Source organism: Tasmannia lanceolata, unplaced genomic scaffold (assembly GCF_043159265.1).
Source record: "Tasmannia lanceolata isolate RefF3 unplaced genomic scaffold, GAP_Taslan_0.1 ptg000018l, whole genome shotgun sequence".
In the NCBI taxonomy this organism is placed as follows: domain Eukaryota; kingdom Viridiplantae; phylum Streptophyta; class Magnoliopsida; order Canellales; family Winteraceae; genus Tasmannia; species Tasmannia lanceolata.
The window spans coordinates 58,880,562-58,907,766 of NW_027518695.1; positions in this window are offsets into that span (position 1 = coordinate 58,880,562).

Consider the following 27,205-nt stretch of genomic DNA (forward strand, 5'->3'; position numbering starts at 1 on the left):
CCAAACGGTCATATTTTGAGGAGAGACTATTTATACAACATCTAGAGGATTATTTCCTCTCTCTTGATCATTTGAAAAACTTCCTTAAGCCTTCAAACACATTTGCAATCCTTTCAAGCTTAAGAATTTATTTCTCCTAAACTTGCCTTGCAACTTGCAAATCTTTTGATTTGGGATTTTAGAGCTTTCACTTGCAACCATCATTGAAGAGCAATCAAAGGGACTACAAAGAGCATCAAGCTTTCAAGAAGAAGCCAAGCTATCTCTCTTTCATTTCTTGTAAAGGTGTAAGGGCATCCTATATTAATTCCCTAGAGAGCAAGCGCTTAGAACTCGGCAGAGAAGGAGAGTCATTGTAAAGGTGTAAGGGCATCCTCATTTAATATCCCTTGGAAGTGTAAACGCCTCGGAGCCGGGCATCGTGGAGGTCTCGCATAGTGGAAATCCTTAAGGACGATCTTAAGAAGAGTGGAGTAGGGCTTTGCCCGAACCACTATATATCGGTGTGTTCCTTCTTGTTCTTGCACTTTCATTATTGTTTTTTGGTTTGGCATTTCATTTTGTGTTTAATCATATTTGCACTAACCAAAAATTTAATCAAGAGAAGAAAATTCAAATTAGGGTTCATAATTAATTTTTAAAAGGGCTAATTTAGTGTTAAAATCAATTCACCCCCCCTCTTGTTAATTTCACATTCTGATCTGATCTGTCTACCTTTTCCCATCTCAAGGGGCCCGCAGCCCCAGTCATACCTTCAATCTTGCCTCTGCCGATGCCCTTTAGAAGGTCTGAAGTGTCCGAGCCGTAGAAGGTGACCCTGACGGAATGGAATTCCACTTAAGAAGAGAATCCCAGCCTGCTGCCATTTTTCCAATATCATGGAATAGCATGGCCTGGGGCTAAGGTCACTCAAGTGGGAGAGCCATGTTATGGGTGACCTCATTGCACGGTTCAGAGAGCACTTGTGTATGTGATGCAAGTGAACGTGTACGAAAAAGCTGTCGTAAAGTTTCGTTGGGCTTAGGGATTTGTTTCTTACTCCGGATGACACCCTATCGGTTGAGTCCTTCTGTTCGGTCCCTCGCCCGAGGGCCCTCACTGCACTGCTAGAAGGAAGACTCCTTTTGGAGGTCTTAGTTACATTAGTTGTTAAATGCTAAGCTTACCTTAGGTAAGCGTAAGCAAACCTAACACCTCAATTGATCAAAGATCTTCCCGTTCAGGAAATTGGACTGTTGAACAGGAGCACTCTGGCCTAAATGGAAAGGCGAAGCAATGGGAGCTACCTAGTGTGGCTGCTGATTTTGATGTTGTTGGGATGAAGGAGATGAATTTGGTTGCCCTAATTGGAGCGGAGCACAGGAGTCTTGCTATTCTGAAAAAGTCGAGGTATTTCGAATTGTTTGTTGACGCGGACAAACTAAGGGAAAACCTCCTTTATTAAAAGTAAGGTCTGGCCTACACCATAGGATGATCCAAACCGTCCATTAGATGGGCCACAACCTAAATAGGTTGTGCCTCAAAAATCATTTCCATAGGTTGATCCTAACCCTCTGATCTGAATGTTAGATGGTTGATCCTAACCCTCTATAGATTGGAGGGTTAGGATCAACCTATGGAAATAGTTTTTGGGGCACAACCTATTTAGGATGTGGTCCAGCTAATGGACGGTTTGGATCATTTTATGGTGCGGGCCATACCGTACTTTTAATAAAGTGAGGAGTGCCCTCATCAAAATACAGTAGTGCTGATAACATTTCCCTAAATATAAGGCATTAGCCATGATTGAGTAAATATTATAATGTCTTCTTTTTTCTTTTTCTTTTTTTGCACCACTGAATAGATGATATAATGTTGGAAAAGACTAAAGAAGGAAGAACAATGAAGTTATGAAACTTGTAGCAAAATTTGAGGAAAATGAAAGAAAAAAATGACACCAATGCTACAAAATAGCCTGCTGATGGATGCAAAGAAGACCAAATGTATATTGTTCCTTATTGCTCTTAGCATACGACAAGTCCTTGAGTCATTGCTATGCGGTACGAGCATACCGAAATGGTGCTACCAACAAATTCAATCCAAGACCCACATATATGGTGCACTAAGGCATCAACAATGAGGTTACCAATGTTGCATGTTTATCATGTGAGTTATATAGCTCATTAAGCAAATCTCATGCAATGGCATTGGTGGCATAGGATGTTTCGACATTTTTTTAACCTGGAATTTACCTAGGAGATGACAAAGTATAGAAGATAAAATAAAGCCTTGCCTCTAACCCATCGCAATACAAGAAAATAGAGACAAAAAGGCATTAATTATTGTGAATATAAGAAATACATAGTTGGTCGCATCTAGCAGCTACTATGGTGTCCTTTGGTAGGCTAGTCTAATCCTAAGAGACCAAGAATTTATGTTTGTCGGGAGTACCTTCCCCGCATATATGGGTGATTGAAAATTCTATAAAAAAAGGGCGGCCCACTGCACGAGGCTCCCGCCATTATAGGGGCTAGATGACGCAGCCTTACCCTGCTTTGAATAGATGCTCTTTCAGTAACTCGAACCCGTGACCACCAGGTCACAAGGAGCAACCTTACCGTTGCGCCAAGGCAACCCAAGTGACAACAGATTCTTTAAAAGATAATATTTTCATTACTTTTTTTAATATACAATGAATGTGACATGGGGATATGACCAGGCTATCAAATTGTATCCATATTCTTTTAATACCAAGAGTCACACTGTAGGGGAGACCATCTCTCGTAGCTCTTGCTGCAGACATCATATTAGTATTCTTGCCGTAAAAATGAGAGAAATCCTATCTTACCTTTTTTTTATTGGTAAAGCAAATCTTATCTTGCTCTTATTATCTCTGATGACACCTCCTCCTCCATCATTAACAGGGTTGCCTCTTGCCGCACCATCAACATTTAGTTTCACAATGCCACCAGTAACTCTTACGCAATAAACTAACGAAGATTTTTTTAGGATGTGATCCTTTACTTCAATGTTAATTTGCTCCAATGATAATTTTTCCATGAAGTTGCATAAGGTGTTTCAACATTTCCCTGCTTACTTCAGCCATACTAGATTAAGATGACTTTCATAACCGTATGTTTTTCGTATTGTACTAATTATGCAGTTGTATCTGGGCAACCTAGATTTGGATAGATTTCAAATGGTAACAAAGGTTTGATTGATAAGAATTAGAATGAGCTACGTCAAACTCCAAACACCACGATCTAAACTGGGGACTAAGAATAAATCTTTGGAAATCATAGCCCACAGTTCCATTAACAATGATCTATACCTAACTTTAAAGCACAAGCAAGCCTGTATCAGTGTATCCGGAGGTCTAAAGAGCAAGCACAAGCAAGCATGTGTTGTAAATATTGAATGAAAAAAATTAATGCCTAAATCGAACGTAATTCGTTCTCTCCTTAAGACAGAATTTGCCCCTTATAAATTTGCAAAAAGTAATCAGCAAATCTGCCTCCCAAGATAATTTAGGCCCAGAAATTAATCTGTTTCAGTTACAAAATTGCAGTTTTGTATTGAAGCAAAACTACAGAAGTAATAGAGAAGAGAGAACGAATCTGAAGAAGTTATTTGAATTGAATCCTAGCCCACATATTTATAACCAACCAATAGTCACTTTTTATAGACATGTCTTTTCTAAACATCTTCAATGAATAGACATGTCTATTTCAGAACAGATGTGTCTGTTCATTGGAATAGATGCACAATTTCATAACATATGTGCTTGTTCATTCGAATAGATGCACCATTTCAGAACAAATGTGATTGTTGGTATAAAATCATGACTATTCACCAAAGATTGCAATACTTAGGTATAGAATCATGACTGTTCACTAAAAATTGTAACTTTTCAGAAATATTTCTTTATGGTTATTGAAAAATCCTAACAATTCCCCCCCCCCCCATTTTTCACAATCCTTCTCTACTTTGATATATTATAATTAAGTAAAGGTGTCTTTCGACTTCAAACCTCTACGTAGTCTATTTTTCAAGAAGTCAGAATCCAGAGTAGCCGAAGCTTTGAACTAAGTATTCTTTAATACAACAACAACTTGGTCTATTAGACATATAATATATCTTCCTATAGTTTCAAAAAACCCAACACATTTATGGCGGCCTTGTGTTACATCTTAGGATTTCATAAGTGACTTAGAGGAAAGCTTAACCTCGAAGAAGCGGCCTCACTTCCTTCACTTATATAGGTGAATCTTTAAAGATGTGCTTGTATGACCCACATCTATAACCTAGATTCATTAAAAGGATTATCTTACCCTCTTGTTCTTTCCATACAAGCATGCACTATACTTTGAGATGGCTATGAAGATAAAATCTCCATACTTGGTAGTGCATAACTGGTTAATTTCAAGTGTTTTCTATTGAACTAGTAAACTAGATATTACTCTAGTGTATAGTTGGGTTCCACTTGAAAGTCACCTATCTTATAAACTTTAAACCCATCTCTCTTGAAGTCTTCCATATAATATCCCTGCCTAGGCTTTTTGTTAAGGGATCAACCAAATTTTCTTTTGACTTTACATAGCTTATTGTGACAACCCCATGGTTTAGTTGTTCCCTCACGTAGCTATGTCTCAAACTAATATGTTTAGACTTCCCATTAGAAACTTTATTGTAAGCGTGTAACAATGTTGCTTCATTATCACAAAATATTGATATAGCAGCCATACGCTTAGACTATAATGGAATTTCTAATAATAAATCTCTAAGCCATTCAGCTTCTTTGATTGCCGTTGCTAGAACAACAAACTCAGATTCCATTGTGGAATGAGTTATTAAAGTTTGTTTCTTTGATCCCCAAGAAAAAGCACCTCCTCCCAAAGTGAATATCCATCCACTTGTGGACTTAGTTGAGTAAAAATATGTTACCCAACTAGCATCTGTATAACCTTTCAAAAATGCGGGATAATTACCATAACAAAGTGAGTAATTCATTGTGCCCTTTAAGTACTTAAGTACTCTAGATACCGCATTCCAATGAATTTCACTTGGATTATGAGTATACCTACTCAAAAGTCCAACTACAAATGCAATATCTGATCTTGTACACTGCATAGCATACATTAAGGTACCTATTACACTTGCATATTCCATTTGTTTAACGGAGACCCTTTGTTTAGTAATAACTTGATAGAAGAATCATATGGAGTTGAAACTGCTTTTCAATCTTCATGATTGAATTTCTTTAACAATTTCTCTATATAATGACTTTGAGTTAAAGAAATTAAATCAGAAATTCGAGTAATTTTGATACCCAATATTACATTAGCTTCTCTCATATCCTTCATATCAAACTTTGATGATCAGAAAGTTTTAGTCTCAGATATTACATTTTCATTAATACCAAAAATTAACATATCATCAACATATAAACAAATTATAACACCATCCCCTTTACTAAATTTAGCTAGAATAAACACACTTGTCAGATTCATTTATTCTAAAACCATCGAATGTCGTAGAAGGCGAATGCTTAGAGAGGTCGTAGAAGGTAGATGCTATAGAAGGCGGGGTGCCGTGGAAGGTGGAAGCTGTATAGAAATGGGCTTTGATGCCTTGTACGAACAGGCTTAGATGGCATGTGAAACGCGCTTAGATAGCGTGTGAAAACATGCTTGGATGCCTTGTGAGAACAGGCTTAGATGCCGTGTAGAAACGGGTTTAGTTGCCGTGTAGAAACGGGCTTAGATGCCGTGTAGAAACGGGCTTGGATACCGTGTGAGAACGGGCTTAGATACCATGTAGAAACGGGCTTGGATGCCGTGTGAGAACGGGCTTAGATGCCGTGTATGAACGGGCTTGGTTGCTGAAGAAGGCAACCAAGCCCGAAATTAGAAGGGATTCGGGAAATTCGTCTCGCTTATAGATGGACTAACGGAAGGCGTTAGTCCATCTCGCTTACAGATGGACTAACGGAAGGACTTAGTCCATCTGTAAGGGAGACAGGGAGCTAAGGGATTCGAGAAATTCGATTGGATTCGAAACTAGAAGAGGATTTTGAATGACTCTACCGGGGATTGATTGATCATCTCTTACCGAGAGAAATCAAGAGTGCATGTTCTGCAGGGGATTGAATTCTACGAGGAGTCGACAGTAGACTTGGAAGGGAGTAGACTCTAGACTCCGTTGGGGAATTGATTTTGATGGGGGAGTTGACTCAGTTGGAGATTGGACTCAGGTGGAGATACTGATGTTGCTCGGGAGTAGATTTTGTTAGAGAGCGGACTCAGCTGGGGAGTTGACTTGGTTGGGGATTTGGAGGCTTGACTCGAGATGTGCTCATGCCTCTCTCATCTCAACTTGCTGAAGATATTAACACTGATTGCCTTTGTGTGTCTGATATCTTTTATGACGCAAGTCATAAAAGATGCCCCTAGTGTATTGTGCTTCCATGACAAGAGTCGGAGGTGGAATAATGATGGTTGAAGAAAAGATGCTTTGTTTCATGAAGGCTTGAGGTTGCACATGTTTTTTTTTTTTTGGTGTGGAGAGGGTAGGACAATCACCATGATGGCTGAGTCTGAGAATCTCTTTCTTGCATTGCTCACTTCTGGAGGCTTAAGGTCTCTGGTAGGTTTGAATATGATGTCTCTTGCCCCTTCTGATACCTAAACCAAGATTTACTCTAATTTTTTTAAGGTATGCTGTCATTCCTCCAACGCCAATGACTTTGACTTCAAAGGAAAGGGAAAACGAACAAAAAGAGGAATAGATTTCCAAGGACTCAACCAAAGAAAACTCCTATTGCTTTAGAGACTCGACTTACATTTTTTTTTTGACTCACTCTTGGATCTCATGTGTTATTTATAAAGGGTATGGCCTAGCCACTCTCAGAGTATTTTGAAGACTGTGTCATGAGGCATCAATCTCCTCTTTCGGTATTTCCGTCATGGTTATTACCTCCTTTCGGATTGCTCGGTTAAAATGCCCCTAGTTTAGAGGAGTATCAAAGTAAGCTTGCCGGCACTACTTGGACTCCAGGATTTGGCCCTGATTGACTATTCGTCCTCCGTCTCATTGATCTGCTCTTTGTGGGAAGTCATTGCCGTTGACCAGATTGCCTTTCCAGGTTTCTAATCCGACGGGCGCTTGCCCTAACTTTTGCCTGGATGGTCTTTTCGGGTTTTCAGTCCAGCAGGCTTGACACCTTGACTTTTGCCTAAGATGACCTTTTGGTTGCCAACTTAGCGAGTTAATGACCCTAACTTTTGCCTAGCTTGTCTTTTCAGGTTTTTAGACTAGCGGGTCTTCAGACGACATAATTTTTTTTTCTTTTGAGTTTGAACCTCTGCTTGTTGCACCAGAAGGACTTTCTAGGTGGGTTAGGGTTCAAAAGGAAAGGATTTGGTTTTGGTTTTCAAGGTTTCGACCGAACCTGGATTGGCCAGGCTGCCTACATACCCCCATGTGATGAGGATCAGGCCGAGCGTAGTTCAAAGCAGAATGCCCCAGGTTTATAGGTCTTTGAAAGAAATTCTGATTTTACTTAGGCTCAAAGGAGTTTGCAAAAGGATTTTTCAAACTTGGGATTTTTGGTTTTGAAGATTTCAACGACCAAAGGTGGCCTTCTGGTATTCTGGCACGAGATTTTCTCAAATGATTGAGGTTCAATCGCTTCGAACTTTTTCTTCCTTTTTTGTTCGAGGAGTCTGGCGACATTTACAAGCAAGACTTCAATTGCGATGCACGGGCTTGTCTGATTGAGTTCCCACTTGTCTTCGTGATGAACTGATGCTCAGGATTCTATGACTCTGGGTCTTCTCGGTATGCTGAAGATGATTTGAAATCGACTCCACTTCTTGGGATTCCGATATTTCTAAAGAGGTGAGTGACGCAAGGGCATGTTCCCTTCTCTTTTTTTGTTCTGGATTCTATCTTTTTTTTTTCATTCTCTTTCTTCTATCTTTTTTTTGCTTGGATGTCGGGAAGGGCCCTACTCCTTGAAGGTTCTAACTTGAAATTCCATCGGAATGCATGGCCCAAGATTTCTTGTGGGACTCATGTTCTATGATTGTGACTTTGTTGTCCGAAAGTCTTTTCTTAATCTTTCATTATCTTTACTTGATATCTGATGTTCCTCCTTTTAAATTTTCACTTTTTCAACCTGATGTCTAAAGCTGAGGGAGACTTACATTGAACAGTGCTAGGGTACGATCCTGGTTTATCCTTGTAGGACCAAGCAAGACTTCTTTGAACCCTCTAAATAGGTTTATTGATTCTTCGCGCCATTTGGGAGATTAAGTTTTGCCAATCCGTATTTTTTGAGTTTTGGATTTTAATACCATCATCCACGGTTTTGATTTCGTCTTCAAGTGGCTAAGCTCGACGCTCTTCCTCTCGTTTGACCATCTTTAAGATCTCGAGGGGAATTTCGTCTGCATCCTTATCTGAGGAGGGTGTCTTAGCTTGTTGTTAACAATAGATCCAAGAGTGAAGGTATAGGGAAATTGGACACTGAAAACACATGTTCATTTCACTGAGGAGTTTATTATGTACATCGGCGATATTCGACACCCGACAATGGACTCTACATCAGACATAACAATGGGCTGAATGCTGAATCACAATAAGAAAGGCAAAGAGACACAAAATATTCAGACTTGACATTAACATGATTATTTGACTTACCAACTTAGACAAGAGAGTTGGTACACACTCAACAAGGACGAATTTCAAAGAACGGACACTTTTTCGGTGGCAGTGGGCTGGCGCTAAAAGTTCATGGTAGCGTGCCTTCCCCATGATGATACTATGTCGGGAGTTCGACCATGGAATAGGAATCTCGGAAGGGGCGGCCTCTTTTGTTTCTGTTGAACTGGCTTGTTCTTTAGCACATGACAATGGCAAGGCTTTCTCTAGCATGATATTTTCAAGGAGTTCAAGCTCTAACATCTTTCCTTTTCCTTTTCAATTCAATTCCTAGCCCCGGGGTGGTACAGGTAAAAGTGGTAAGATCTATGAAGGATTGAATGAGTGGAATGGTTCCCATGATGGGTGAGAGAGGTGCAACATGGTTAGGTGCAGGGTTCTCGGAAGCATTTGAGTTCGAGAAGAATGAGGGGATCCCCATATATTAGGTCCTGGATTTCATCATCATCTCTCTTATTTCTGCAAGGACGAGACTCTCAGGAGACTCAACCATCTGGGTGGGGGTAGGACTGGCAAGACTGAGCGAGTTTAGAGATGAAGGCTTTTTGGAAGATATGATAGGTAACTAAGCCAGACTTCTGTCATGGAATTGACAAACACTCGGTTCAATGAGAAGTAATCACATGGAAATTTAATGTACAAGTTGAAATAAGAGGTAGCACAAACACATCCTTCCCTTGGATAAAATCCGACAGTAGAACGACTGTACATGGAGATGTGGTAAGGTAAGCACATGGTTTGTCATCAAGCCTAAAAGGATGATGATTACGCTCGAGGTTTTTAGATAAAATCTGGCAGCATGACGACCTCACAAAAGAGTCATGGTAAGGTAAACTCATGGTTTATCAATAACCCTAAATGATAGTTATTACTCTCAAGGTTTTTAGATAAAATCTGGCAACATGACGGCTGTACTAGGGATCTAAATCACTAAACATGAGGGGTATGCCGACGTGGTCAAGATAAAGCAAGGCTCTCAGCAAAGAAAACATGCACTCTAACAATGGTGGCAAGATAGACTCACAATCGGTAAGCGGAATGCAATCTTATCAAGATCAATCAAAGGATTGGGCTTATAGAAGATAGATCATGGCTATAAAGATAATAATGCGAAACCAATGAACTGATCATAATCCAAAAGATTGATAGATAGGGAGAATTGATTAGATTAGGAAGGAAAACCTAACTAAGAAGGTAAGCCCTAATCTAATAATAAATAAATAAATATATATATATATATATATACATCCTAACCAGGGGCACCATCCATATTCTAATCTAGCAGAGTCAATGAGGTCTTGACTTGTGACAGACTGGTGAGTGTACTAGGACCGCATTTGTAGCCACACAAGGTGAACTATCCTAGCCTATAAATAGGACATGGCTCTTAACTCTAGGCTCCGCATGTATAAGCAACACATGTCCGTCCCTATATGCAATATTTATATACAAACACATGCACCTCCTAGTTGGGTCTCTTTAAGTCAGCAAATATATTTATATACATAATATATAAAATGAAAGTATGGCTCCGGACTCAATCTACAAGGTACTATGCATATGACCATACTCTTGATGTATAATTCAAGTACACCTAGTGTTATACAGAGTATGTTCATTGCTCACTTGCTGCTGTAGAACACAAATACACCTAGTGTTCTATGGCCGCAGCACCGACGCATAGCTTGGAAATAGATTCCAGCAGTTCCATCAGGGTCATGACCTCCCATTCGGTACGTGCCGTATCTATCTATATAGCCAATTTTTTTAAATTCATTTTTCTTTAAAATAAAGAAAAAAAGAATTGAAAGAATAAAATAATATGATAATGTATGCAGTGCAGTACATGAATCCCTAGTTTTATGCACCTATTTGGTGCCCCTGGATTTCTAAGTTATAAGGTACCCATTTAAAATGATTTTGGTCCACATTTCTTCAAAATTAATTAAAATGACATTTTAATAGAGTTAGGCAATATCTTGAAAGATCCCCAGCAGAGTCGCAGCCTGTGGACCCCGATCCAAGAATGCTGAGGGACGGACCCCCCTACATCCTTTGGATCTCCACAATGTGAAGGACGGCTCTACCAAGGAACTCTCGAAACAGGTGCACGCTCATAGCATAGCACGAGTGGCGACATAAATAAGACACCTCTTGATCCGGAGACAAAAGCCTCAAAACCAAGACGTACCTAAAATAACTCAGAGACGCCATCCATGGATAGGCCATGGAACTAGAAATCTACTTTGTGCAATGGATAAATCCAGAGATAATTGGGTCCATGCCTGATTACAAGTTGGGAAGGTGTTAGGCATCCAACTCGCCCGAGCGCACTCGATCTCTTATGCCATTTGTTATTAACTTTGAAGAATTTTGGGTGAAAATCATATGAAATGGGAATAAATATCCCAGAGAAAATGTCTACCTAAACAGGCATGACCCGGGGATGAGCAAAGAAAGCAAAACAAACAAGTCCTAACTCGCCGCATCTAGGAAAGCAATAAACAAGCGCATGCACACAGCTACAGCTAAGCAGATAATGATAGATAAGATAAGATAAGCAGGAAAAGCAGTAAAGAGCTACGTCTAAGCAGATAATCAAGATAAGATGAATCAAAGAAAGTAAATACACCAACATGCACCTAACTACGCAGAAGATAATGCAAAGCAGTAAACAACCAAAGCAGTAGAATAAATACACTAGCATGCGAGCCTATGCAAGAGATAATGCTAAGAAAATAGTAATTAATCACATGTTAGAAAAGTAAGCAAGTTGAAAGTAAACACACAAGAAATCAAAGACAAACACGCGATAAGCTAAAAGATGCAAGGAAAGGAAGAAATAGAAAAATCGACGATATGCGAGGACCAGAATGCCAGGGAAAAGAAAAGGGGACATACGATAGACTTAGGGAGCGATTTTAAAAGAATCAAGCCCAGCAATCCTGATCCGCTAAAGATCGGACAAATGTCAGTCTCGCGGTCGTCATAGCCTATCGTTGGGCTAAGCGAGGATAATCCCTGTGAAGGGGCCACGCTACGTCGTCACCCATCCCAAAACCCGATAAAACTTCAAAAAACCGATGAAGACCAGAAAACAATGATCAAAATCGAAAATAGAATGAAAAGAGGGCTTCGAGTGACATGGCAATCACTATCCTTGCCCATTTTTTAGCTCTTGTTTTGAAAGTTTTGAAAATGTTTTATTTAAAAAGTTTTAAAGAAATATTTTTGAAATGTTTGACTGAACTTGGGTGGACCCAAGCTGCCTAGTACCCTGTGGAAAGGGATCAAGCCAACGTAGTTCGAAACAACTTTTCAAAATACGTTTTTAGTGTTTTTTAAGTTTTTTATTGGTTTCGTGTTTTTGTGTTATTTGATTTTTATGTGTTTTTATTTTTTTATCTCTTTTTGATTGAAAAAGGGGTTTTTGGGCTCGAGAGGTTTCCGTCCGTCGTCGTCTAAACCCGAACAAGTGTTCCCAAAATTGACGGGATCCCGAAGTGAAAGAGTATCCTAAGGAACGTGAAGAGAGTAGTCCCGAACGAAGACAAGGAAGGAACCCCTAACCCTGCGAAGATCCTAAGACACGAGAATAGAAAGGAGAGGAAAGAATGACTCGAAAGAAGGAGAAACTCTTAACCCTGTGAATGTCCTGGAAAGGAAAGAGAATAAGAAAGGAATGGGGTGAACCTAAGAATCATTTCGTTATCGCCTAACATGAGAAAACTTCTGAAAGAAAACAATAGACAATCCCTGGAGCACCGATAGAATTCCCGAAATCGATAAGGAACCTAGGCCGAAACTAAAGAGAGACATAATAGTGAGAATGCCATGAATTTATCTCATTATTAAGACTTGATGGCGAGAATGCCAATAACCTGGAGAAAAGGAAATGCACACGGATCCAATATCAATGCAGTGATTCCAACAATTCTCGCACCCAAACTTGGAAGAAGAATAAAAGATATAAACTCAAACCCATGATTAGCAGTTTCTACTCTTTTCTTTATGGACAATTTAAAGGGGAAGTGAATCTGATGATGGTGAGGGTGAGAGCACCAAATTCAAGTTGAGAGAAATCATCATATAGATGACCCCTCCTTTATGCCATTCAAATGTCCGCGCTTAGTTCAAACACACACACTGAGAATTTCAACATCAAAGCCAAATTAAAACAAAAGACCCCACTTCTGTCACCATGTCATTCAAATGCCCAGCTCAAAACTAGAAATCAAGGCAACTAGGATGGGAAATAAAATTGAAGAAGGCAAGTGACAAGCTGGAGTCTTATGACCAACATTACACAGTTAGGTTGATGTCATTTTCCTAACATGAACTAAGTCGTTTAGGTGCACTTGGCTAAATTGACATTTGACATTGTTAGGTAATTGCCTTGTTGCAAACATGCCCGTCATATATGATCATTCCCAACTCAACTTATCTCTCCCTTTGATTAAGAGCTGCAAAATCATGAAGTGAACTGCAATAACCCCTTGACAACTACCAAAAAAATCGAGGGATGAATCTGTCTCCTTATCAAGATAGGGTAGTAGGAGTATCAATTAGCCTCAAACAAAAGGGAATTATGCCCAGATCTATTAATGATTACATGGGGGGCTGAACTAAGGCAAAGTGAATAGGATAAGCACACAGGAACCCGGATTAGAAGATGTATTCCCATCAAAGATGTGATCCAATCCACTAGATTTCCCAGATTATACAGGAACATGACAGATAGAATGACCCTAAACTGCTAGTATATCAAGTAAAATTGCAAAAGAGATGAATTCATCAAGTTACCTAAATTTATGCTCTAAACATGAATTAAATAAGGTAAAATTACCTGAGATAGAGCCTAAGATCAAGGTCAGTCCCGCAATACGCCCTTCATCAGAGTGTTCTGATGGAGAATTTCCTTGTCCAAGATCGGAACTGAGGTGACTTGGCAGGCGGTGGTGGAATTAGGGTCTGAGGGGTTTCACCAAAGAAGAAATGAAAATGGAGCAATTGAGGAGAAATGGGTTTTGCAGAGGTGATTAAAATAAGGTCCGTTGGAATTTTAATGGAGAGGTTGGAGCTCGGTGGTGAGGGGAATGGACATGGTGTTGGAGGGGTGTGGTAGCAAGGGTGGAGCTCCGGTGGTATGGCCAGAGGAAGAGATCGGAGCTACTCCTTCTCTCCTTCTCTCTCAATCTCTAACTTTCTCTGAGCTCTGTTCTCACCCTCTTCTGTGAATTTTTCCTCCCCTTCAATGGTAGTGTTGGTGGCTGAGAAGATAAAAGGGTTTGGATGAAGTGGGGCTGCAATGGAGGCGAAAATGGGATAAGGGTGGAGGGTAGCTAGGGTCGGATTCGTATGGGTGAAGATGGCGACGGTGGCTGCTAGGGAGGTGCGACCATGGAGGGGCGAGAATGACTGGAGATGGTGGCTTGAAGGGATGGTGGTGGCTGTGGAGATGGCCGGCGGGAATTAGAGGAGGTGGCCAAAGAGACGAATGAGGGTATGATGGGGATGGGGAATGAGTTAGGGTTAGCAAGAGGGTGGAGGTGGTTGTTGTGAAGAAGGTGGCCGACTTGGCCGGAAATGGTGGCTGGCTTGGGCGGAAATGGTGGTAGAAGGTGGTGGTGAAGAGGATGGTGGTGGCAATGGTGGATGTTGGTTTTGGGGGAATGAGAAGAGGGTTTGATGGTGGTAATAGGGAGATGAGATGATAGAGATGGGGGTTTTGAATAAAACAGGGGACAGGTTCTAGGAATGGGTTTTGGAAGTGGAGGTAGAAGAGATGGGTTTGAGAGGGTTGTAGAGGTGGTGGTCATGGTGATGGTGGTGGTGAATTGTCGGATTCCGGCGGAGGTGGCGGAGAAGTGGTGGAGATGGTGGCCATGGGGCAGCAGATTTGGGTTTTATCAATGGAGGTAGATGGGGTGAAGATGGTGGATGAGGTGGTGGTGCTAACCGGTGGCGATGGGGAGGCCGTGGGTCAGGGGTAGAGCTCAAGCTCCCCTCTGCAATTTCTCTCCTTCTCCCTCAGTTCTCTCTCTCTCTCTCTCTCTGCAGCCCTCTAAAGAAATGAAGAAGAATCCCCCCTTGAAAGCCATAATTCGGTGGCTATATTAAGGAAAGTGATATTTTTGTCCCCCTTATATTGCCCTGGACAGCCACCCTTAGTGCATTTTATTACTACTCGTTTTTAGCTACAAGGGGATGGTCTTGAGGTGAGACAACTCCAAATGAAAAAATGACATATTTGACCCCTTTTTCTTTCTATGGGCAACCCCCATTTAGTGTAATTTATGACTATTCATTTACTCCACAAGGGTGGTCCGGACAAGCAAGGAAGGGCAAAAATCTTTTCTTTCTTTATTTCTTTTGGTACATTTTTTGTTTAAAAGGAAATGATATTTAGACATCTATGTTTTGATATTGGCACCATCACTTTGTCTTTTTCATGTTTTGTAAACGAGTGATGATGTCGGCGCGTCCATGTTTTGATCATGACACAAACTCAGCTTGTTTTTTGCCCGATTTTAACTTCAAAACGCAATAAGCATTTTATCGTGGTTTAAACACTAAAAGACAAGATAAGTTAGTGAAAATATCAAAGTGAGGTCGAGTCGGCATCATCCGCACTTTGAGAGGTTTGTATAGAGGGGTGCCAATACCAAAACACAGGTACTTTTCTTGTAACTTTTTTTTTCCAGTTTTCTTTAAAAAGAAGGGAAAAGACTGGGGCAACTAGACGAGGTGGTTCTGATAAGAGTTTAGAGATTATTTGGGCTTCAATGAGACTTTGAGAATGATCTAAAAATGAGTATTTTTCGGGTTTCTTTCACACTGTGGGCTCGATTCTTCGGGAATTTGGGGATTCGGCTCAGGGACTTTATTCGTTTTTGGGAATTGGTTTCAGAATTGGTTTGAGAACTTGAATTTTAGGATTTTATTCGATTTTTGGGAATTTTGGGGGTTAGGTCAAAATGGGGTGTCTACAATCTCCAAGCCATATATATAGAGATACACTAGGGTTATTGACTGATTAATGGACTCTAGCCCATGTAAGCCCACTACACCGGTCCATTATCTTATTGGGCTTATATTACATATGGGTTATATTATATACCCAACAAAATTTACACTGTGGAAATTAAAGATGAATGCAGTGTTGGTGAAGGATGGTTGTGCGGTTGCACTCATGGGGAAAGACAAAAAGCCAGCAGGGAGAAGAGTTTCAGAAGAAAAACGAGATGGCTATGGCGGATCTTCTTCTTGCTTTGGATGACAAGGGTTTGTTCAATGTTGAAACTGAGACAACCACGAAGGGGTTGTGGGACAAGTTGGAAAACATGTACGAGGGTAAATCGTTGGCGAACAAAATCTTTTTACGGTGACAGCTGTACAATTTGAGGATGAAAGACGGTACATCTTTGCAGGAACACCTTAATGAATTCAACACCCTTATCAGCAAGTTAATGGCACTTGACGTTAAAATCGATGATGAAGAAAAGGCGAGCATTCTTCTGTGTTCAATGCCAAATTCATGGGACACTTTGGTCATGAACTTGAGCCAGTCTAAGTCTCTTGAAATGGATTCGGTTGTGGCATCGCTTCTAACTAGAGAAATGAGGAGAAAATCCAGTCAAGGTTCTTTTGGTGATGCAATGTTCGCAAGGGGTAGATCCATTGAGAGGGAACACAATGACAGAGGGAAGTCTAGGTCAAAGTCCAAAGGGGCGAAAAGAAGGTGAAGTGTTGGGGCTGTGGTAAGTCAGGCCATGTGAAGAAAGATTGCAGATCGAAGAACAGTGGTGAGGATTCTAAACCTGGTTCTAATAATTACCAGGAAAATTTGGTAGAGGGTAGTAACTCTGATGTTTTTGATCTTAGAGATGCCTTGTCTGCATTAGAGAGGATGGATATGTTACAGCATTGGATTCTTGATTCTGGTGCGTCATTCCATATGACACCCCATAGGGAGTGGTTCCACATATACAATACCTGTAGTGGTGGTGTTGTCTACATGGGAGATAACAACGAATGCAAAGTAGTGGGAGTTAGAGATGTAAGAATTAAGATGTTTGATGGATGTATTCAGACTATTAATAATGTTAGGCATGTTCCAGGTCTTTGGAAAAGTCTGTTATCATTGGGAAAGTTTGATGAGCATGGTATGAAATTCACAGGTCCGAATAATCAGTTGAATGTGGTCTAAGGCGTATTGGTGGTGGCAAAGGGAGAGCTAGTTGGCAACTTATACAAACTTATTGGAGAGACTTTGGTGGGAGAAGCAGTTGTTACAAGTGCCAAGTCGGAGTGCACTATGTTGTGGCACAAACGTTTGGGTCACATGAGTGAGCGTGGACTTCAGGTACTTTATGAACAAAATCTCCTTTTCCGGTTTAAAGTCTGCTTCTTTAAATCTTTGTGAAGATTGCTTGTATGGAAAATAACGTAGATTGTCTTTTTCTTTATCCACCAGTAGGAGTAAGAATTTCCTTGAATTGATTCATGCTGACACATTGGAAGCACCTACAGAATCAATAGGAGGTTGCTCATATTTTGTGACTTTCATTGATGATTTTTCTCGCAAAGTGTGGATTTTTATGCTTAAGAGAAAATCAGATGCCTTTGAAAAATTTAAATCTTTTAAAGCACTGGTGGAGAACCAAAAGGGTTTGAAAATTAAGTGTATGAGAATTGATAATGGAGGAGAGTTTTGTTCAAATGAGTTGAATAAATTTTGTAGTGACCATGGTATTAATAGGCACTTGCCATTCCAGGTACACCTCAGCAGAATGGTGTTGCTGAGAGGATGAACCGTACACTTATGGAGCGTGCTCGTAATATGTTGAGCACTGCAAAACTAGAGAAATATTTTTGAGCTGTATCTATGAATACTGCAATGTATTTGGTTAATAGATCACCCACGATTTCTCTTAACATAAGAACTCTTGAAGAAGTTTGGACAAGCAAACTTGCAGATATGGAATTTTTATTGCCCACCTCGGGTTAGTATCTTCAGTTGGGTCGTTTGTCGTCAGATGACACAAACCATTAACTTCTTGAGAAACCTTGGGATGTTGCAAATTGATCACTCCCCTCTTTGTCTTAATGATGGGGAATTTGTGGATCATTTGTTCATGCACCGTTCTTTCACCAGGATCATATGGAGATGTATCTTTCTGAGGTTTGGAATCACTTGGGTCTTCCCAAGAACTATTCAGAATCTTTTGAGTATATGGGGGTTTGTACCATGGAAAAAGAAAGGAAAATTATTGTGGAATGTGTGTTTGCTAGCTACGTGGTGGGTGGTTTGGAAGGAAAGAAACCCTAGGGTGTTTGAGGGTTTGGCCAAATCACCTTCTTATTTGTACATGCGGATTATAGCATTGGTCATATCGTGGGTTAGATGTCTTCATCCTTTCATTTCGTATCGGCCTTTGATCTTTGGGAAGGTTGGAGGGAAGTGTGCTCTAGTAGTGAGAGAAAAATTAACATAGTCCAAAGATAGGAGCCTCCGATGCTAGGAATGTTGAAAAGTAGCTTTGATGGTGCTTGTTTTAGAAACCCGAGTCCAGCAGGGGTGGGGGGACTTTGTCGTGATGAGTTTGGTGAGGGGCTTTTTCTGGCCCTATTGGTGTGTGTGATTCTTCGGAGGCGGAAGTCAAAGCGGCCTATTTTGAGATCAAGAAGTTGAGTAGGGAAGTCTTGGACCATATTATTGTTGAAGGAGATTCATTGAATGTCATTCGATGGAGTAGCTCCTCCTTGGAGATTTTTGGCGTTATTTGATGAAATTGAGGATTTTGTTGTGGGTTTGGCTAGTGTCTTTAAACACATTTGGAGGTCGGCAAACGAAAAGGCGGATGTGTTAGCCAAGCAGGGAGTTGAGGGGAGAGTATTCTCTGGTTTGATCATTTTCCCCCGTAGTATAATTTTGTAATTTTTGTTGTCTCTTTTCTTCTTCTTTCCTGTATCTTATTTCTTGTTTTTGTTCTCTAGGTTGCCCCTTCTCGAGTGCTCCCTTTTCATTTAATACAAATCGCTATTTAAAAAAAAAAAACAGAGTTGCAAACACTCGCAGGTCAACAGATTGAAATACGGGCGTGACAACCCAAGAGGGGGGTGAATTGGTCAATTAGAAATTTTAGGCTTAATTAGGGGAAGATTAAAAATTAATCCATTTAATTAAGCACTAATTAGTCTAACCCTTGTTCAAATAGGCAGATTGATCAAAGCTAGAGTTTAGACATTCTAATCATGCACATTTACTAACCCTTGTTTAAATATGTATTATAATGCAATTAGGATTTATATATTTAAATCAAGTGCATTTACTAACCCTTGTTCCATTAAAGGCATAAACAAGTTAGGGTTAGAGATTACCAATCACCACACGTGCAAGAGAAAAAAAGGAAGAGAGAGAGACAGAGAGACAATGAACACAATATTTATAGTGGTTCGGTCTATCACAAGACCTACTCCACTCTTCACGTCCATGCGTGAGTTCCACTATCTCGATCCTCCTTCAAGGCCGGATCAATGAGCCATTACATTACCAAGCCTTTCCATTCTCAAGGGCCAAAGCGAAGCCCATCTGCACGAAGCCTTCAGTGTGAGGACAAACCCTCATATGCCATCTTCACCTTTCTTAACAGGCCGAAGAGGAGACCCTTATCTTCACGATTCTTAACGGGCCCAAGAGAAGACTCTCAATGAAGAACAAAGAAAAATAAAAACTCTCATGTCTCTTGATAGGCGGATTACAACTTTGAAAGCTCACAATCACTTCAAAAAAAATACAAATGTAAAGCCCTATGGAGTGCCTATTGAAAGAATGTAGAAATACAAGCTCAAAGAGGTTTTTGCTTTTGATTTGAAAGATGAAGCTCAAAGAGAAATGGGATTTGATCTTTCTTAAATGTTCAAAAGCTTATTTAGATAGGTTTTAATCATGTATATATAGTGTATTTGAAAATATGACCGTTTGGGGGTAAAACTGTAAATAACTGGGTTGAAAAAGTCAACTTGTGAAATCCCCAACGGCTAGTTTGCCCGACTGTCGCGGTCAACTGAGCCACCGCGGTCGCCCGCTCCTATCGAGCGCCCATTTTTATTTTCAAATTTCTTACCGTCGCGGTCGACCGACCCCATGGCGGTTGTCCGGCGAGGTCAACCTGTCCGCTCGAAAATTCGGCTCAAAAACCTATCTGCGGTCGACCGACCCACGACTGTCGCCGTCCAAACCCATGAAGGATTGTTCTGTCTCAAATAGAACATATTCCGGGTCGCCCGGCATAGCCCGGTCGACTGGCCCTATGTAAAAATCCATTTTTAACTTTAAAATTCAGGGGCTTTGGGCTTAAGTCCTATGTTTTCAAACACATTGTTGGGTGTGTGTATGGTTTTCAAAAATGTAAAAAGTTAAGTATGAAAACCTTTTGAAAGTACATTAAACATAAAATCAAGAGGACTCCAAGTACATTCTAAAAATGAATACCATGAGTCTTCTTGGAATGTGTTGGCTCCTTTGCACTTTCTAGGTCTTCTTCAGCTTGAGTGAACATCTTCAACTTAATATGCCTCATGTGACTTCTCCTCCAATCTTTAATGAATGTTGAGGTACTTGAGGTGTCACCAATGGCTAGTTCAATTCCAAGCTCCTTCTTGACACTTGCCTAGGAACTTGTGGGATCTTCATGTTGAGCTTCTTGACTTGATCATCTCCAAATGGTGATGACTCCAATGTAGGTACAAGCTCTTTGTTCCTTTGTCTCTTGATCCACAAGCCATGTGTTGTGAAGAGTTGTGTAATGGTGATTATAACATGAAATTCCTGTATACAACACAACACCTCAAAGCAACACATCAGTCAATAAATTCTAATCAATTTAGTTTGCTATTATCAAAATAAGAAGGTAAGGTGAATGATTAACCCATGGGAACCCTTGGGCTTACATTCTCCCCTTTTTATGATGGCAAACAAATTGATTAGGGAGGCATGAGATATTAAACAAATAGATGAATAATCATTACACACTATAAACAATGAAGCAATGCTCTCCCTCACTATATGCACAAGTATAATAAATAAATGTAAAACATATGGTGCATACAAAATATGGACTACCTAATGAATTCCCAAAACTCTCCCCCTTTTGACAACAGCCAAAAGGTAGGGATATACAAGTGAAAGTGCAAGTGAGGTGTCAAGATGAATAATAGCTTATCTAAGCTATATACCAAGTATATGATATTGCATTAAAGCTCATAGAATACTTATCAAAATATAAAACAAGGTAAAGTTCATGATAAGCAGATTATTTTGATCTAAAGATTTGCCAGTTAAGCACAAGTATGGGGGCGGTAAATCATGTGAGCACATCACAACGGTCTATATAAACATGAATGTATAACCATTTAGGTCTCCCCCTATGTATTTGTCAGAGGCTCTAGATGAAACCTATGTGATAGGGCATGACAAAGAAAATAGTTAAACAGGTGAGTGATTTGAATACTTGGGCTTCTCTTGCAACTTTTGAAGCAGATAAGTATCTACCTGAGCAAGAATATGCTCAGATTGATGACATAACCATTTAGGTTCACAAGTTGCTTCGAATTGAGGTTTTCTTGTCACAGGACAAACAAGTCTCTTCCTGAGCATAAACATGCTCAGAACTATAAAATAACTTTTGAGTTCCAGTTGCTTGCCCTTAGAGAAATATATATTTGCAAGTGAAAGTCCCCCCTGACTATATGCATCTAATCTAAATGTAATAGTTCAAGACACATAGAACCCATGATTTAATTAATCATCTTTAACCATTCGGATTGCTCCATTCATAAAATAATCACACTTTGAGTATGAATAGATTGTTATTAGACTTTTAGGATACTAAATGAAATGAATATAGTAAAATAAACACATGGACAAGAGAATGTAACCAATGAAGTACTGGAACACATCCATGGCAACCAAAAGAACATGTATATATAGATATGAAACATAAAGCACAATATACATGAACAAAATGGAAGATTGATACCACATTCCATTTAATACATCTTGAAATGATAAAAGTGGTATTTAAAAATCTCTCGAAAGAAGCAAAGTTGAACTTTGAATTCTTCTATCTGAAGCTCTTCAACTGATGAATGTTCAGAAGAGCTTAGATCGATGCTTGACCCTTTGTTCCTTGTAAGGGTAGTATCTTTAAAAGTTCTTCCCGGAATGAGAGATAGGGTACTTGTTTTAAATCTTTCTCCTACAACAAAGGGTCATCCTTGAGAGGATAGGAATGAAGTGCACATGCCATCCATTAGACATGAATCTTCAATTTCCTTAGTCTCTTTTCATCATTCACTATGGAAGAATGTAGAGTTGGACAGATGAAAATTGAGTACATCTACCATCTTATTACATCTGGCATGCTGGAAAGAGACAAGTACCATTGACAAGCTGCGGAGGACATGATTTGAGTGGAGTCCTCCGAACCTAGAATCTTGGAAGAGATGATGGGACATGACAAACTCAAAAGTATTTTTAAATCATCCCTCTTCCAAGAAATTGTCATTGGTCTTTGATAATTCTTATAATGCAAAACCCGACAATATACAATGGCTTAGATATGAATGTAAAAGGCACAGCCATAGGATCTTATCATGATAAAATATTTTCTTTCAAAAATATATGATAAGAGATTACTTCATAGACAATGAGATGATCATCTCAAGCATTGTCCAATGAAGAAGGGTTCTAGAGATTTTTAAGACTCTAGAACATGATACTTATCATTGGCAGAGATAGAAACATGTAAGTCCATCCAAGATAAGTATAAGGCCTAAAAGGATATGGCACTAAGGCTTTAATCCAAGGGAACTTGTCATAAGATAAAAGATGATCTCAAATTTAAAGAATAAGACAAGACCTAAATACCACACATATGGAGCAATGTGGCTCCACATGAGTGTACTTATCATATGTGACGCACATCAATTATCACATGATAAGATGGATGGGCAGACATTGAGCATGTATATCTCACCCTTTATACATGACTCATACAGTGTATGAATCCGAAGGGCTGTCCAACCAAAGGGACACCAAGGGATTTAAGGTGAATGACTTTCAAACTACCCTTGGGGCATTAATGCATGATTTGCTATTGGTAGTCTTATGATACCAAAAGAGATGACGACAACCTAGCAAACCAAGCTTCCCCTAAATATGTGCAAATAATATATATAAGTATAACATACAAAGCACATATGGATTATCATAGTTAAGATGATGGCTAAAAGCCAAAGAAATTAGTATTTTAATTAAATGTGAGTGTACACTCTCCATCTTACTAGGTAAGAGGACTAAGAGTACCAATTGAGTGATTTTTAAATTTAAGTTTACCATCTTTACCATGTACCTAGTAGCATACAAGGGGAAAAACTATAAAATATACATATATTTTCAACAAAGCACAATTCTATAAGACTTTGACAATATAAGAGGGATCGATAGAATCCCATGTCTAAGTGAGACATCCATGGCTCATGAAAATGAGAGCATTCATGGATAGTCTACTATGTTTGGACACAAGCATCATGGTCCAAACATCTATGCCTATATCCTCAAACCATTATATAAAGATAGGGCACACAGACACAAAAATTTACAAGCCCATGAAAAGCCAAAATGTGTGGGATACAAGTGTTCCCATCACAATGTGTTACATGATGACCACTACAATGAGTAACTGTCCAACAGAGATACTAGATTCCTACGACATTTTAATTTTACTTAATTGAGCTTCACATATTGAATCTAGACTCATTTTCAATTCTCTTCAAAAAAATATTCATGCAAGACTGTAGAGAATAATCCAAGGACTTCTAAAGAATGTCAAGTGATGAACACCTTCGACACATGCATTCCAAAGAAAACTACTATGACTAAATAGCTTTATCTTAGTCATGAGATGATAGTTATTTTAAGCATATTTGGAATACATCAATTTAACCCATCAAGATTTCTTATGTATTTAATGATAATCATTAAGCACATAAGAATGAGTTAGAAGGACAACTAGGTGCATAGTAATAAACATACTTACTCACCTAGGGCAAAAGAGATGTCTAAGAAAGGATTTGAGTGGATTTTCTTAGACAGGGCTTTTAACACACAATCTTGCTAGAAATGATATTCTACCAAAGTTGAATATACCAAGATTTAGCAAATGCTAAAATTGTCCTAAAAAGAGTTCAAGAATGAAAGGAATGAACTTGAAAGATCAATTTGAACTCGAGGGCAAAAAGGGTGCTCAATTTTCATAGAAGCACACATATGATTTTCACATTAAATTTTCTATTGTGGATTTACTTTGTGGATGCTAAGTGCATAAGTGATGTGATTTGCATTTAGATAGGCTTTTCAAGAAAGGACATTCAATAAAGCACATAAATATAGTCTAAGATAAAATATATCAATGAATTATATTTAGACTAACTCAAGAAAAAGATCTGATCATTTAAGCACAAGAAAACTAGATACAAAAAGTATTCAATGAATTTAAAGTATCTAGCATGAATGTGAATGATATAATAATTTAGCATAGCCCCTAAACTAGCTCATTCACTAATTAGTTTAGAGGGATTCTTTTGGAACTCAAATCTCTTTGGTTCCATCCAAGTTTGTTTGTGGGAGTGTACCTTTTCTTATCCAAACAAACTTGTTAGATTTCATAATCCTAAGCTTACACTCAGAATTGTGATGTCCAGATCTACCACAATGGGAACAATAATAATGATTAGTAGATAAGGAACAAATGAAATCACAAGACTTAGAAGTATGTTTATCTTTTTCTTCTTGAAGTCTGTGATTCTTATTAGAGAGTTTTTCATTTATTTGATCTTCATTTTTACAAACATGTTTATATTTTTCAACAAGTTCAATGTTTGTGATTTCAAGGCTTTTAATTTCGTTCTCAAAGGCATTGCATCTTAGAAATAAGTCAACATTTTTATTTATAAAAAATATGCTCAATTGACTTAATTTCTCGATTCTTTTTAAACTTTCAGTTACTTCCAATTTCAAATTTCAACTTGAATTTCCCAATTGGAAATAGAAGGTTTGGAAGGATTTTCTTTTGCAAAAGATTTTTGTAAAGTCTCTTTTTGACAAGAAATTTTATCATTTGAAAAGAGACAAATATTTTTCTCAAAAGTGTTTTCAAATGTAGACCAAATATCTTTTGCATAGATGCAATTTGAAATACAGTAAAAAATGTTTGGAGTTAAACCACAACACAATAAAATCATAGTCTTTGAGTTCAAGGAAAATAATTTCATATCACCTTCAGTGGATTTTCTTGAAAAAGAAATTCCCTCATCAATGACATCTAAAATGTCATGATCTATGGATTTGAGATAGGCTTGCATTTGTGCGTTCCAAGCTCCATAATTCGTTCCATCAAAGAGTTGAGGAATTATGGTGGATCGACCTTTCTCAAAATCCATTTTGATTGTCACTGATCTTTTCTTTTAGCTCTGATACCAAATGAAATACGGGTGTGACAACCCAAGAGGGAGGGTGAATTGGTCAATTAGAAATTTTAGGCTTAATTAGGGGAATATTAAAAATTAATCAATTTAATTAAGCACTAATTAGTCTAACCCTTGTTCAAATAGACATATTGATCAAAGCTAGGGCTTAGACATTCTAATCATGCACATTTACTAACCCTTGTTCAAATATATATTATAATGCAATTAGGGTTTATACATTTAAATCAACTGCATTTACTAACCCTTGTTCCATTAAAGGCATAAACAAGTTAGGGTTAGAGATTACCAATCACCACACGTGCAAGAGAAGGCAAGGAAGAGAGAGCGAGAGACAATGAACACAAGTTTTATAGTGGTTCGGTCTATCACAAGACCTACTCTACTCTTCACGTCCATGCACGAGTTTTACTATCCGGATCCTCCTTCAAGACCGGATCAATGAGCCATTACATGACCAAGATTTTTCATTCTCAATGGCCAAAGCGAAGCCCATCTGCACGAAGCCTTCAGCGTGAGGACAAACCCTCATATGTCGTCTTCACCTTTCTTAACGGGCCGAAGAGGAGACCCTTGTCTTCATGATTCTTAACAGGCCCAAGAGAAGACCCTCAATGAAGAATAAATAAAAATAAAAACTCTCATGGAGTGCCCTATGGAGTGCCTCGTGAAAGCTCACAATCACTCCAAGAAAATACAAATGTAAAGCCTTATGGAGTGCCTCTTGAAAGAATGTGAAAATACAAGCTCAAAGAGGCTTTTGGTTTTGATTTAAAAGATTAAGCTCAAAGAGAAATGGGATTTGATCTTTCTCAAATATTCAAAAGTTTGTTTAGATAGGTTTTAATCATGTATATATAGTGTATTTGAAAATATGACTGTTTGGGGGTAAAACTGTAAATAATTGGGTTGAAAAAGTCAACCTGCGAAATCCTCAACGGCTAGTTTGCCCGACCATCGCGGTCGACCAAGCCACCGCGGTTACCTGCCCCCATTTTTATTTTCAAATTTCTTACCGTCGCGGTCGACCGACCCCATGGCGGTCATCCGGCGAGGTCAACTTGTCCGCTAGAAAATTCGGCTCAAAAACCTATTTGCGGTCGACTGACCCACGACGGTCGCCCACCCAAACCCATGACAGATTGTTCTGTCTCAAACAGAACATATTCCGCGGTCGCCCGCTATAGTCCGGTCGACCAGCCCTGTGTAAAATTCCATTTTAAACTTTAAAATTCATGAGCTTTTGGGCCATGGTCTTTGGGCTTAAGCCCTAGGTTTTCAAACACATTTTTCGGTGTGTGTATGGTTTTCAAAGATGTAAAAAGTTAAATATGAAAACCATTTGAAAACCTTTTGAAAGTGCATTTAAACATAAAATCAAGAGGACTCCAAATACATTTTAAAAATAAATACCATGAGTCTTCTTGGAATGTGTCGGCTCCTTTGCACTTTCTAGGACTTCTTCAGCTTGAGTGAACATCTTCAACTTGATATGGCTCATGTGACTTCTCCTCCAATCTTCAATGCATGTTGAGGTACATGAGGTGTCACCAATGGCTAGTTCAACTCCAAGCTCATTCTTGACACTTGCTTAGGAACTTGTGGGATCTTCATATTAAGCTTATTGACTTGATCATCTCCAAATGGTGATGACTCCAATGTAGGTGCAAGCTCTTTGTTCCTTTGTCTCTTGATCCACAAGCCATGTGTTGTGAAGAGTTGTGTAATGGCGATTATGACATGAAATTCCTGTATACAACACAACACCTCAAAGTAACATATCAGTAAATAAATGCTAATCAATTTAGTTTGCTATCATCAAAACAAGAAGGTAAGGTGAATGATTAACCCATGGGAACCCTTGGGCTTACACATATGCTCTCCTAAATGCATCTAATCCGATCAGTTCTACAAAAGATTTTTCTTGATTTTGCTGAACCTACTCTAAATA